Source organism: Ruditapes philippinarum, unplaced genomic scaffold, assembly GCF_026571515.1.
Source record: "Ruditapes philippinarum isolate M1 unplaced genomic scaffold, ASM2657151v2 ctg6363_1_1_1_1, whole genome shotgun sequence".
Classification (NCBI taxonomy): Eukaryota; Metazoa; Mollusca; class Bivalvia; order Venerida; family Veneridae; genus Ruditapes; species Ruditapes philippinarum.
Window position 1 is genome coordinate 1 of NW_026860791.1, and position 15588 is coordinate 15588.

The window sequence follows — 15588 nt, forward strand, 5'->3', positions numbered from 1 at the left end:
TTTCAAAAAAAATCATTTTACAAATTCAGTAGGTGAAAGGTTAATTTCATATATCTTTGCAATCTTGTGGTTGAATGGCATTAAATTTACCTGTCACAACGTTACAGTTATAAGGATGTAATTTGTAAGCCGCATTAAAGTATTCTATATAATTTATGTGTGAAATCATTATATCCCGAAATATGGCCTATGACAGTTCTTTGGTAGTAAGTACTCTCTGGTACTTATTATTTCTCTGTTACTTTTCTTGCAATATTTGAGGTTAAGATATACATGTATATGTTGAAAATCCTTTAACAGAAATGAAAACTTAAAAAAACAAATCTATAGTACATTTATACATGCTATGAATGATTCATGAAATTCTCTATACAAAACAGTAGAACTGTGATTTTTTGTCAATTTTCTTGCAGAGAAGCGGAATCATTACTGCAGTGTTTAGCATTCTTTTTATAAATTCTTCCACTTTTATCATAATAGTGCAATACGTGATTTCTGCTGCCCAGTATGAAGTTCAGTTAGTCCAAACTTGTTGTTGCATGCAGTGTTTGATGTATGTCCTAATATTTATATTTTCAATATCTATACAAATTTTGCAACTGACATTCCGTGTGTAAAGGAAAGTCATTAAGTAAAGGATAGTTGCTTTAAAGAAGAAATGTGAGATTGTTATGTTTAAATAATGATTTTAAAGAATGTTACATGATTGTTACGTGAAGAATGTAGCGATAAATGTAAAACAAATCGTCATAAAAGTAGTAAATGTAAACAAAATACTATTCACTTTTTGAATACTTTATTCTTACTATTATAATACTCATACTAATATGTCTTAATAAAAGAATGTACAGATTATTTTTAGAAAGCTGCATGTCCTATAAATGGCCAATTTAATTGGTTTTTCGTTAAAAAAATGCTTTTTTTACTCAATGTATAAGTACTGTGTTAACCTATAGAGTGTAGTGTTTAAAACTTAACGTATTTTCTTTGTGTACCTAAAATTGTTTATTTTACATTAAATAGTTACTGTATAGACATTATCAGTATTTTCATCATGTACCTTTCAAATAGTGAATTTTGTAATAAACAATGTTCTAAACAAAATCAATATAAGTAATATATTGTTATATTAATCGACAATACCCTGGCTATCTTATACATATATTTAGTACATTCGGTACACAAAAATGACATATTTAACGGTACTCAATAAGATAATTTCAAAGTATACCAAAATGACATATATAATTAACGGGCATTGTACTAAATAAGATAATTTCAAAGTATACCAAAATGACATATTTAACGGGTAATGTACTCAATAAGATAATTTAATGGTATACCTAAATGACATATACATATATATTTAACGGGTATTGTACTCAATAAGATAATTTCAAAGTATACCAAAATGACATATTGAATGGGTATTGTCCTAAAAAAGATAATTTCAAAGTTAACCAAAATGACATATTTAACGGTTAATTTACTCAATAAAATAATTCGCGAGTATACCAAAATGAAATATTTAACGGGTATTGTACTCAATATTATAATAATTTCCTAGTACATACATGGATGTTTATAAACTTTAAACTTGATGATTGCCATGGTTCCCGTATTGTATTTGTTCAAGAAATAAATTAATTATTGATAAAATATCACTGCAGGGAATTTTGCAATAGTTTACGTATAAGTGAAAATAAAGTAAACATTCACTATCAACTATAGTTGTGTGAATTTGTCATGACACCTATCCTCCTCTGTTTATCGTAATTATCAACTATTCCAAGAAGTATTAAACTTTTTTTGTCAGAAATCTAATCTTAATGTCAATAACACTTTATCTTACACTTCTCATCCCATGTCTGTCGTAATTATCAAATATTGCATAAGGTATTTGAGTTCGTGTCAACCATCTTATCTTAATGTCATTTACATTTTATTTGTTACAAATGGGTTTTTAGATTTTAAAGTCATATCAGTCAATCTATTTATCAATCAATCAATCAATCTTTATTCAGTAATCATAGGCCAGTCATAATAGAAATTATGGTAAAACTAATTCCTTCGCAAATGTTTTCACGATTAAATTAAAGATAAACATTATCTACATTTTGAGAAAAAAGTCCTCAAAAAATCTCCTTGCAGAATCCTGAAAAATCGATCATAAAGATTTAGTAAAAATCGATATTTAAATGTGTCTCTTAAATTACACCATACTTTAATTTTATGCACGTTCGGTGACGTCACATTTATTATATTTTCGATGAAAGATCTGAAGTTACTTCAAATACAGCATTCCTAGTGCAAAGGTGAGTATTTTTAGTCATTTTTATATTCTCTTGTATAAATTTTAGGGAAAATATGTCAGTAGATATATTTGATTGACCACCAATCAATCGATTATGCAGATGACAAAATGTGTCATATAAATTCGCGATTTTAAACACAATTTTGAATGAAGTAATCATTAAAAGAGTCTTTATCTTTTACTCACTGTTCTATATTGTTTTCTATTGTACATTTATCTAAAATTACACAGAATAAATCACACATCTTACTGAGTATTTCAAAAAATGTGTATTCACAAGTTATGTAAATTTTTCTTCCCTACGGAAGCGTGTTGGGACCAAAATCACGAAAATCTAGGGATATTTTCAAAATGTTAAATTTGACTTATTTCAAAGAGTTGGCATGTTTTATGAATTGTGGAAATCATAATTAAATCAAATAATATGTTAACTTGATGTAAACAAACGTATTTTGTAATACATAATGCATTTCTAAGCGAAATGATAATATTCCAGCATGTTATATGAAAAATAGACAGCGTATCCAATAGGGTGTAATCAAGATAAAGCTATTACCTATTAATGAGGACATTGTTACTGGAACTTTATACATTACTTTTACTTCTTCACAGAAGACATGGATTTAAAACCCAAATTATTATGCCAAATATTGATTATTTTGTAGGTTCAATCATATCATATGCATCTGAGAGTATGAGGTTATAGCAAATCAAAAGATATTTGAGCGTATTCACTTGAAATATTGTAAAAAAAATTAATTCAAGCAATGTTCGTATATACGGCGAACTCGGCCGTTACCCATTGTATATAAATCAATACGTAAGAATAATTAAGTTTTGGTGCAAATTGATAAATACTGACAATACAATTTTACGGAAAATATATGACTTAAGTTTATCTGATCGTTATAAAGGTAAAAAACCGGGTATCAAATGTTAAAGAAATGCTAGATATGTATGGTTTATCTGAATACTTTTTTGAAAATAATATCGTAGATAGTAAATTATTTCCAAAAATATTTAAACAAAGAGTTATATATTGATAATTATATACAAATATGGCATTCATCTGTAGAAAATAATTCTGTTTTAGAACTTTATAAAAATTGTAAAGAATTATATTCATACGAAAACTATCTTAGCAAAATTATTACCAAAGGATCTTAGATTTTACATCACGAGAATAAGAATGTCTGCACATACACTTAGAGTACTGATATGGGCAAAATAGAATCCCAAGGAGTGAAAGATATTGTTTATGTTGTAATACTATGGATTTAGAAGACAAATACCATTTTGTTTTGATATGCCCATGTTATGTTGACATTAAAAAAAAATATGTGAAACGATATCATTACAAATGTCCATCAATGTGTAAATATTGGACTGATTTCTTCTAATAATATAATTATACTCACTAATCTAGCTAAATATTTGAGAGAATCAATTAAAATCAGGAACATTATTGTTAGTACTAACAACTGAATTTTGATATTTTGTTACAAATTTATACTAAAAATTCAATTGATTTGTTGTATACTCTTCGTAACAAATTGTTTTATAAGTGGTAATCCATTATTGTTCATTCTCCAGCTTTACATGAAATTCGATACTATATATTAAATCCTATTATATATTATTTGTTAAATGGAAACGTGACATCTTTGCAATTTGTGTATTTATATTGTAGTGATGATGCACTATGTACAAATCTAAAATAAAATTCTGTTCTGTTCTTTACAAAGTTTTATATCTTATGTTTTAATTATTTTTATTCTATCATACTAGACAATTTGAATAAGTCTAATAATCTAATGTCAAAATGCAATAGATTTCACTTATCAAAATGGTTTTAAAACACAAAATTTACTTAAATACTAAGATGACATATTCAAAGAGAAAATTAAAATGAGGTGTTAACAGACCAGACTTCAAAATTGCATTTGATATAGATTTTAATCATATCTTTTCCGATCCTAAACCATTTTATTCTTATTATAACATATTAAATTTGCTTCAATTGTTTTCTTTCTAAATGTTGTGTAGCTTGATAATCTACCCTCATGATACCAGTGCCAGTTGTATGTATATTTTAAGTAATGTTTTCCATGTTGTTGTCAGCATTTATAGAACAGTTGTTGTATAATTAGTTAGAAGATGGATAGACACGTGACTTCTACACAAGGGGTAATGGGATGTGAGAGAAAAATGGCTTTTTACGTAGATATATCTTATTGAATGAATGAAAACAAAACAATTGGGTGTCTTTCATGTTTGTTAATACAACAGAAATTGATATATCAACACAAATTTACATCATTGTTTTACAGCATGATTATAATAAATGCACATACAAACGATTTTGCTCATACCAACATTTTCTTAGGCGTCTCCCTACTCTATCATTTCAATACTATTTCTTTTTAATATATTTTTGATAATGTTTTATGGACTTTATAAATCTTATTTTCAGAGGAAGGGCTAAACATAGTATGGGATGGTTGATTGCAGAAGACAATATTTAGCGAGAGTCCAGCCTTTTATATTTTGGCGAACATAAATCAATCCGTTGATTGGATGTGGCAAGAATTTTCCATATTTCCAAGTTAGGAGAGGCTAAATGGGTTCTGTTTGAAAAGATCCAGCATTTTTGAAAAGCAATTAACAGGTAAATCAAAGAAAAACCCTCTATATTTTTAATACACAGTTGGTGTACCAGATTCAATTTTGTGTGCTACTGCATACATAACTTTTCTAAAGGGAATTCACATTTGTAAAAGTTAAATGGTTTTCTTTTAAAAGTGTTTTATTTTTAGCGTCCAAAACTGCAGTTTTCATTTTTAGTGTCCAAAACTGCAGTTTTCTTACATTCTCGGAATTACTAAGATCAGAGATTTGTTTGTTGGTTTTTATGTTAAATCAAGACTTTACAGGTCATATAATAACTTCAAGCTTTACTGGTGAAGGAAAAAGTGTGACATAGGTATTATTTTTAGCGCGTAGAACCACCAATATTCTATAAGCTAGTTTGGAATAGCTATGTCAGATAATAGATTCCAAAACCCAGGCAGGACTCGAACCTTCATCGTTAACAGCGTAAGAAGCAAGTGTTTTAAAGTCAGGACCTTAAACACTCGACCAAAACTTCCTATTTAGTTATCTGTATGAAAGTATAGGTGCTGTTTTGTTCAGTATTTCCTACTTATATGGCACATTATCATGTTTCACAGTCAGCGCTTATTTCAGGCGATAGGCAATTTACACGCTTTAAATTTGTTATAACAATATAACATGAAACATATTTTCTAAAGAAGAAAGCTGAGGCACGTTTTTGCTGAGGCTAAACGTGCCTCATTAATGTATGAATTATTTGTAGATAATTCAATATAAAAATATAAATCTAAAAGCACAATCCTATCTTGCTTTTCATAGTACCTACATTTTCAGTTTGACATAAAATTGTTTTATTTTAAAAGCAGAATGCAAAGTTCGCATTTTTATTTATCATATTATGTTGTAACAATTTTACAGATGCGAAACAATGTGTCTCTGTGAAAAGGGCAGGCTAAAGGTTTCAACAGCACCGGCCGAAAAAGTGGAGATATAATTTCAGCATTGAACAAGGGCAGGGCAATATGTATATATACATGTGTAGCGTTGTCAGACTATATGGATAGTCGGGCCTCGGTGACAAAAATGATGAAATAACATTGTGTTTTTTCAGTGTCTTAACATTCAGAAGATTCATTTTATTTTAAAATGTCTTTTTACAATATTTTTTTTACAAACTTTCCATGGTAAAGTAAGTGCAATTTAGCATTGGTAAGATATTTACTTGAAGGATTGATTTTCAGAACAGAAATGCAAATACAATGTATATAAATAATTATTCGTGTAAAATGTATTGCAATTTTGAATTATAATATGAATTTAGATAGTTTCATACAACTTTATTCTTGGTAGAGGCTGAGCTAACTTGTAAGAATATTTAATGGAATCTGACTGAAAGTAAAAAAAATATTTATCATTAGTGGGTGGGGTAATGTTTTATACCAGTCTAAATGATGATGTATAGATTATGCAGTGTTGCGACTTTTTGAATGTAATCAACATTGCTTGAAGTGTTTTTGATTAAATAAAGCATGTTTGCGTATTAATGTGTTACTTTGTTAATGACCAGATTTGCGTAGAATATCTGGGTTATTTAATTTCACAGATTTTTCTAATTGAAAACACATGATTTCAAAACATGTCATTTTTAGAATTTTATACTTCGAATTTTTTTGAGGACTTTTTTCCTGTAGCAACACATATATAGTAGATAACAAATATGCAAATATCTTTTCTGAAGGAATTTGTTTTAGGTTGGGTCTTATTTTTGGCTAAAATGCCTAGCCTATCAGCATAAATATTCAATTGGCCATTTACAAGTAAATATTTAATATAAAATATGGCCAAGACAAAAATAACACATGAATCTGTGTACAATAATAATTCAAACGGATAATTAAACACAATAGCTTATACACATTGCAATACAACGTGAATGAATGAACAATTGAATTATCAGAACAGATAGGAACAGAACAAAGTTATTAATTTGACACTTCAATAAAATGCATGAAGCATATCTCTATAATAGCTTTATTAACGTTCAAAGACACACTGTTTTATTTTCTACAAAAGAAGATGTTTAATTATATCATGTTAATAATTGGCGTTTATCTATGTTGTATGAAAATCTAGGGTTTTTTATTAATGTTTAAACTCTTCGGAACATGGTTCTGTTTCTTATTGTATGTGTATATGTTTATTTGTATATGCTAATTTGTATTTATGTGGCTACAAACATTGTACTATGTTTTATGCTTTATAAACTTCATACTCCTATTCTTTTTTGTCATCTACGTAGAAAATAAAACAAAATTAACTGATTCATCATTATCATTATCAAAAAGATATGGTAGATATTACCTAATACGTACTTTAGAGTCATTTGCCTTTTTATTGAGATAGCGACTGTTAAAGGCAAAAAATAAGACAAAACATTTGCTTAAAATGTCCAAGCATACGACCTAAAAGTAAATCACTTTGATAAAATTCAAGGAGGTATAATTCCCTGAAATATATTCTATTAGTTGCTTTAGTTTTCGAGTCGACATTAGAAGACAACATAAAGAAATTTATTCTCATGATATTTGCAAATCGTTTGTTCCCCTAGAAACGTCGAATTGAAATTCTCTTTTGTGATTTCATTTAACTTTAGTTTTCATTACTTATATCAAGGTTTCTGGCAAAATGAAAAGTCTTATTTAGTTGACAAGAAAAACGAATCAAATGAAAATGCCACTTTGGTAAATATTCGTAATCCCCTGTGGGAGATTTTGTCGCACTTATTAAAAAAATAATACTTTATAGTCATGAGCTTTAATAAATTGTCATTTAACAGTCATAATTTTCTTCAAAGCGATTCTGATTCTTGTTATTTGAGATTTCTTTTATAGCATAAGAGACACAAACATGATTTTTGCACTTCAAGTTGCACATTGGTTTTTTTTATGTTTTACAAACAAAATTTCGAAGTCTTGCATGTTAATTGAACAAAATAACGATAACATAATTTTCAATCATGGCAGATATGATCAAACACAAAAACATGAAAACAAGAAACGGATCTCGTGTTTCGGTTTATCCTAAAAAATGAATTTGTTACTGCTGGTATTTGTAGAGTCACTTGATTTCTTTCTATCAATGACATATAAAAATTGACTTTATAACTTTAATAGGAAATTACACATTAACAATTTATTTAACACACACCATTTTAACAGTATCACAAAAGGTTAAAATATTCAAGCCAGGTGTTAACCCGTTCTATCTGTAAGATTCTACTTACGCAAGAAAAGATATCAAATATGAAGCACACTTTTCAACCATTATTTGCTCTAAATAAGTAAAATTGTAAAATATAATAGAAACGTTACATACAGCGTTAAAAGCATAGTTAAACTATTCATTTACATTCCATTTTGCGTCATTATCAACTTTCAAAATTCTGTAGATTTAAAAATTATCATGATGTTAGCAAATTGATATCCATACAAATGGAAAACGGTTTGCTAATATTTAGAGCCCGGTTGAATTGCAGTTTGTAACAAATGTGCACAGAAGATTATTGAAACTACAGTTTTCAAGTGGATTTAGGACTATTTTACCTTTTTAATGACGTAATCAAAATAGAGATGCTGTCTTAGAACTGTTTTAAGATCTGAAAAATAAATTCAAAGAATTTCAACTATTTTCAAATAATTTGAAATTGTGATTAATTATTCAGTTAAGATCATTCTCTAATTTGATTCTCAATTGCTACGCTTGATTATAGCTCCAGGCAAAATAGCTGTTGTTAATGTTTGATTCACTAAATCACATTTAAAGACAAAAAAAATTGACATCAACATTTTAACCATAAATTACATCACATCAGTTTTCTAAAGTTGTACACAGATTACATTTGTGCATGCAACTAATTTTATAATTGAAGCGTTTTATTTTTGGTATTTTAAGGACCTGGACCTAAACAATGAAAAACGCTAAGAATTAACTTATAATGATTCAAACCGGCCAAAAATGTGACGTGTCACGCGGTTTAGAGCTATTAATTAATTACTGGTGATAAATTATCAGTGACAAGATTGCTCATTCGGTAGAGCCTCGGTACGTTACTCCAAGGGTCCCGTGTTCGAGACACTCTAAGTCTACTCACTTTTCTCTTCCCATGGCACATATATTCCAAAAAGTGAACCAGTCAAATTTTATGACATTATCTTGTGCTGTTTAATATTTGGTACCCTATGAGAGCGGTTTTTGTTCATTGTCTGAAACGGATTGTATTTAGATGGGAGAAAGAAAATTGATAAACCAGACAAAACACTTTGGTTCAAATAAATCTACCAGAAGGAAAAACTCTAAAGAACTATTATTTGTCAGCTCCTTCCGTCATCGTCATCACTTAAGGATCATTCAATCATGATTTGGACACTCGATCAATCACTTTATAACTTTCCTACATCTGGAAATGAGCTGCAGGAAATATCGTTAAAAAATATAACATACGCTTTTGGAATTGAGATAAGCTTGAATCCTATTTAGTATGAAAAGAACAATATTATTTATTTATTTATTTATGACCTTTTAATTATTTACATTTACTTGTTCCATGTTTACAATTCAAAAGGTACACTATTTAACGAATGTGATGGTTATTTTCATTCCCTTAAGTTATTGTAATCTATTTGATTTTTGCTTCCTTTCAGATATATTGCAACATCATCAAAAGGATTTTTCAACATCATAGGACTGTTTAAGATTTGTGTACACTTTGATGAAGGTCTGGAACAACAACAACAAAAAAACATTCGTGCAAAATTTCAGATCATTTGCTCTCTATCCGTTTTCCCAAAATACTCATTCAATTTGTGCAAAACCTTTAATCTATCAAGTGTTCTTGTTCGAATGTTATTTTTAATTTCTACGTATAAATTACAGTGGTTCCGGTAGATAACTTTTGCATGATCAGATGATACGACCAGAATATCTAAATCAAAACCGAAAACATCAAACGGGGTCTTGCATTACAAACTATTTCAATTTAATATCAAAGCCATTGTTAATACGATTATCCCCACGTTCAATCAAACAATGTCCTTAGAAATTCAATTAGGAATCGATATCTAATGAAACGTGAGACAAAATTGTTCACCTTAAAAGACATTAAAATGATAGGACTTTTTCAGTGTTTTAAATTACAAAAGTAAACCCCAATTTTGTCGAAAGCATAGTTTAACGAAGGCATTTGTTTCTGACTATTTCATGGGCTCATGTTTGGACAATTAGAGCTATCATGGACTCTTTTCAACTACACACTTTACTATCAATACTTAACTAGAGTCTATAACATTCATTTTGTTAAACAATTTATATTTTCCTAAACAGAAGTAAAAAAAGTTTTTTTTTGATAATAATCGATAAAAAATAGATACGACAGTCTCCTCGCCCAATTTTCAGCTCGTTCAAATTTAAGACGGTCTTTGCGCCCAATTTTCAGCTCGTGCGAATTTTGCAGGACTCAGACATGTTTGAATCAGCTGATTTAAAGAGAAAGATAAATGAAGTATTGTGTTTGAGAAGTTAGCTATTTCCCACTTCAATGGCATCATCATCTCAGTTGTTCAACATAGTATAATCATGTTTTATGATCAGTTGTTTTACATTTTTACGTAGTATATCATGTTTTCCGACAACACGACAAGTCTTGTTGAATAAACAAGAAAAAAAAATCTGAGACAATGTAACTAAGATAAATCTTCGTTATCCCATGGGATAGTTTATGTCACACATTGAAAAAATAGATCCTTTTATAAACACGAGCTCGAATAGATTGTCATTTAACAGTCGTAATTTTTAATTGAGTTACGAGAGACTCTTTTGAAACATTTGAACCAAAATGGTATTTGCGGTTCATGCTGCGTATCAATTTAAATGATGCATGTTTCAAGTTCGATTTGAAATGTTCTGTTGCAGTTTTATTCAAATGAACTCAAGATAAGAACGAAAGTTTTAATGAAAAAAAAACAAAACAAAACAATATACGTATTTTATCAGTTTACAATAGTTGGTTGGTATTGTATTAAAATGACCGACTGTTATTAAAAGGGAAACTAAATTCCTTCCCGCTGTTTCTACCAATCAACGTTTGTATATATATATTTTCATAAACTTCGTATGTTTGTATTAATAGAACAAACCTAATGGCTAACACTGACAAAAATAATATGTATTTAAATATATATGGAGCAGAATTTGGGTATTTATTCGCAGTTTATCTGTCAATTTCTATTTATCTAATTTATATTCGTATTCATTAAATTCTTATCTATAATCATATAAATTTAAATTGATTTAAACAAGTTTAATTGCTAATTTTTAATTGACTGTTAAACATTTGTATTTGATACTGCAGAATGTAAGGATCAGTTGTTTCTACCTCTTGTTTAAACTACGTGATTAGATATTATGTTGCATACTTCTTCGTTTTCAATTCGAATAATTTAGTTTTAACTTATGATCTTGAACGTCCTTTCTTTTAAAAATACAAAGTGGGTTACATAACACTGAAATAAAATATGTACAAATGCCTCTAGACGAATACGAACTGCAATAACACGAATACGAAATTACATTTGAAATTTAAATTTATATATCTGTCCGGGAACCAATATTTCCGTACAAGTCCGTAATTTCTGACGGTGTAACCATTGAAATATTCTCTTCAAAAAAATCCACGAAATCCAGGGTAGCACTCCACAGTTAATTTCAGGTTCCTGTCGTCAATGTCCTACAAGCAATACGTCTAATAATTCTGATACCAAACTACACAACCTTGAAAAAGAAAACACATTTTGTTGAGAAGATATATGACATAAGATTGCAAATCTACAAAGAAATCATCCCATCTGCAATAGGCAGGCAGTCAAAAAAAGTTGCAATTCATTCCGTTGAAGCACAAAATCTACAGTGGCCCGAGACCCAAAACAACACATTTCGTCCCTCTGGCAAAAAATACCTGCAAATAAACAGGCTAAAGGAACACCGTCTCTGCTTTAGCAACTCCCTATACATGCAAAATATCACAAAGAAACTGGTGCTCAACCTTGTAGATTTTTTGCTACTGCTAAAAGTTTGTACCCCCCTGTAAAATGACTTGTTTTTACCGTGCATGCTGTTTAAAAGCAATGTTTACAAAAAATGGCGGCCTTGACATCTATAATCAACATCATGTGATTTCCGGCCATGTTATCGAATTTGCCAGTGATCATATTAGATGTCACAAAAACATATTTCATGCTGAAAATGCACTTTAAAGACAACCAGTCATTTAACCTTTTCCCTAATACACACGTGTTTTGGCGGCTTTTTGCCCCCCCCCCCTCTTTGAGGCCTCAAACAGTGAAAAAATGCCCTATTTAGGCCCCCAACACTGTTTTTCATTTGAGAAATGTTAAAAAAGTGACTACTTTTTGGCGCGGCCCCCATCAAAATAGAACATCAAGGGGTTGCCAGAAGGGGGGTGGGCCCCCTTCTGTTTGGGGGGGGGGTTGAAGGGGTGGCAGTCCCCCTCATCGCCAAGAAAATTTTGGACATATGACAGGCTAAAATGGCCTCAGGTCGATCTCAGGGTAACTAGTAACCGACGCTGAAAAGCCTTTTACTCTATCTTAATTTATTGAAAAGTTGCAGCGCTTTTAAATCAGTTTTGATGAAAAAAACAAACAATGCAAAATAGTGATTTTCCGCAATTTTGAGAAGTCCCCCCCCCGTTGCCATGGTAACAGAAAATTTACAATTGAGCATGCTGTTACAGAGGCTATGGTCTAGTCAACATTTGTGCCAAGTTTTTTTTTCAGAATTGAAGCATTTTTCATAGTTTCATAGCAGTTTGAACTTGTAACAGGAGGCTTTTCAATGAAAACAGCCATTTTCCACAATATGCTTATGGGGTAAAAGGTTAAATCCAGAATATTCACTATATCCAAGAAATTCTCCCAGGCCATTCGAAGCTGTGGCTTACATGACTGTGGTGTGCTACCTATAAACTTGGATTAAATCGCCGCGTAGCATTGTATCCTCACACCTTGTGCTCACGGAAAATACCGAAGCGATACATGAGTTATCTCCCGTCACTAAGATTTTGTGCTAGAATTTTAGGTCTGGTACCCAGCTAGGACACAAAAAGCAAACATTAATCACGTGGTTTCTAGTTTTTATTTGTTCTGCAGTTCTTCTTATTGAAATGAGTCAGTTTTATTTCGCTTAAGGTTGTTTAATGTTAATAATTTCATAACGTTAGAATATGGATGAATCTCTATAACAACAATTCTTATAGCCTCTACATACAAATTTATTTTCAGTGTGAATCGAATGGGAATAAGAGTTGCACAAATAAATTTGTAAGCAACAAGCTCGAGAAAACACACTTTCTTTTAAATAAGTAGAAATAGCACATGTTTAAAACAAAAAGTAAATTATTGATATCTTATATTAAATTAAACGAATCAAGATGAAGTACTGACATTGGCTTTAGAATATTACATATTACTATAAACATAGAAAGAAAGAGCTTGTATAGCTCGTTATGGTTAAATTTCTACTTAACCGAATCATTAAGTGTTTATCTTTATAACTTTGGTAATCGTTATGTAAAATATCGATAATAAAATGTAAAATGTGCTGAGTAATTTTTTAAAATAGATGTAAATAGTACTCATTAATCTTAACCAATTGCTTAAAGGATACGTTTTTAGTAACATTTTGAAAAATCCACACAAAACATCGGTGGTCAATTAATTCTGCGTTTTGAACTAATATTTCAGCAGAGGCAAGGACGTATTTCTATTGTTCTATACAGAAAATGTATATTGCCACTGGTCATCAATTGCAAAATGTTTTGTTCTTATAAACACCACGTTTATTTATAAGCTCCATTCATCGTCTACGTTTTTGAGTGTTCTTCCAGTACTATTATATATGGAAATTTGAGCGTGCGTGATGTCATATTATCCCGCCCACTAATTAACATATAACGACGTTATGGGAATGGAAATTGATCGACTTCGTTTGTCAAATTGTCTTTGGCTTTACATATTGCACTTACAATAAGTACTTGTAGAGTCATTAAACGACTCAATAAAATCGTCCCTTATAAAACTAAAATCCATGCAATTGCAATTATGAGAGATTATTAGAGATGTTGCACATTACATTATCTTTCACAGAATCGAGTCTGAAATGTTGATATAATATTGTTGTTTTATTGCTTCCAAGGGATCACCCGTTTACTAGATTTTTAAAATTGCACGCCGCCAGGGTCTATTTGTAATGATATAACTTCAATTATATGAATCTAATCTTCAATTTGAAAACTCGTATGTGTATAGTATATAGTTAATTATTTAATCATTCAATGAATAGTAAAACGTCTTGAAAACTATTAACTTCAAAATTGGTTATTGTTTTGAATGAGATATTGTTGTACATAATTTTTGTACAATAAGACATGGTCGATTTTTTTTAAGATAAATAAGTATATTTTATTGTTGAATAATAATAAAATGTTAAGTTAAAAAACAATTATAATTATGCTCTTTTTGTACTATTTCGATTCTTTGTCAATCCTGAAATTAGTGTACTAAATAGAAATAGAGGGACAATATTAATTATATTATTTTTATTATATCAAAAATATTATCCCGAAAAGTTTACTGTTACCCGAGGAATGACGTTTTTGCTGGTACTCACAAACCTATGTGTTATTAATTTTATTACCCAGAACAAATACTTCATTGAGACACTGTTTCTATAGACTTTTATTTTTCAGATTTTACTGGAAAAAGTACCTATGTAGCAGTACAAAATTTTGAGTCACATAGTACATCTGAATTAACAGAAAGAATATCTCCCATTGGCCTATTGGAAATTAACAATACAAAAATAGTGAGGTGTTATAATGTCGTATAACATACGTCAATCTGTTACGTAAAATAAATATTGATCAATAGTAAGGACAGTTTACAATTATTTACAGCTAAATGTTCAAAGTTAATTTCTATTGTCATGTAAAACACCCCGTACTCTTAGTCCATGTACTCTCGCATTTTTAAAATATAAATTGTACCACTTTATGAGAAAAATATTTAGGATAAAGCTTGAGTACAACGTGTATTCATGTTGTTTCAAAACGTTAATGGGTTATAACTAGCGGATGATTCATATACCTTTGCTTTAGGAGTCAAAAGTAAAACTTTTTAAGTTGATGTTTTACATTGTCGCCTATGAAAAGGCTAAATTTAGAATTACAGATACATCTAATTGCTCTTGTATTGTTCATACCCGTTCTAATTTCGCATTCTTTTTTAATTGATTCTTCTAATATTCTTCCATTATATCTATGTAATATTATTATAAACATTCATGCAAATACTGTTTAATATACGTTCTTTTTAGTTTTTGTATAGTTTGTTTGGACTATTTTTACAATACAACATTTTCAAATACCATGTGTCAAATCAAGTAAAAGTACTTCAAGTTATCTGAGTAATCATTCTTTAAAAAGCGTACAATGACAACATTTTACATGGAATTGTTAATAATTCACAATGCATTCTAAAGTGTGACTTGTTACAACGGTTACCATGGGAATGCGATCACAAAAACATAAA

The 15588-nt window shown here is 29.7% G+C and overlaps 1 long non-coding RNA gene across 2 annotated transcripts; it reads left to right on the forward strand.

Moving 5' to 3' along the window:
- Positions 1–2060: 2060 nt before the first annotated feature.
- On the forward strand, positions 2061–6467 carry LOC132713413 (uncharacterized). 2 transcript variants are annotated; one of them, XR_009623446.1, is made up of 3 exons: positions 2061–2315; positions 4788–4982; positions 5846–6467. It is a non-coding gene; the product is annotated as an uncharacterized LOC132713413 (long non-coding RNA). The 2 variants fall into 2 exon arrangements; XR_009623447.1 differs by lacking the exon at positions 2061–2315 and adding an exon at positions 3991–4586.
- Positions 6468–15588: the final 9121 nt, after the last annotated feature.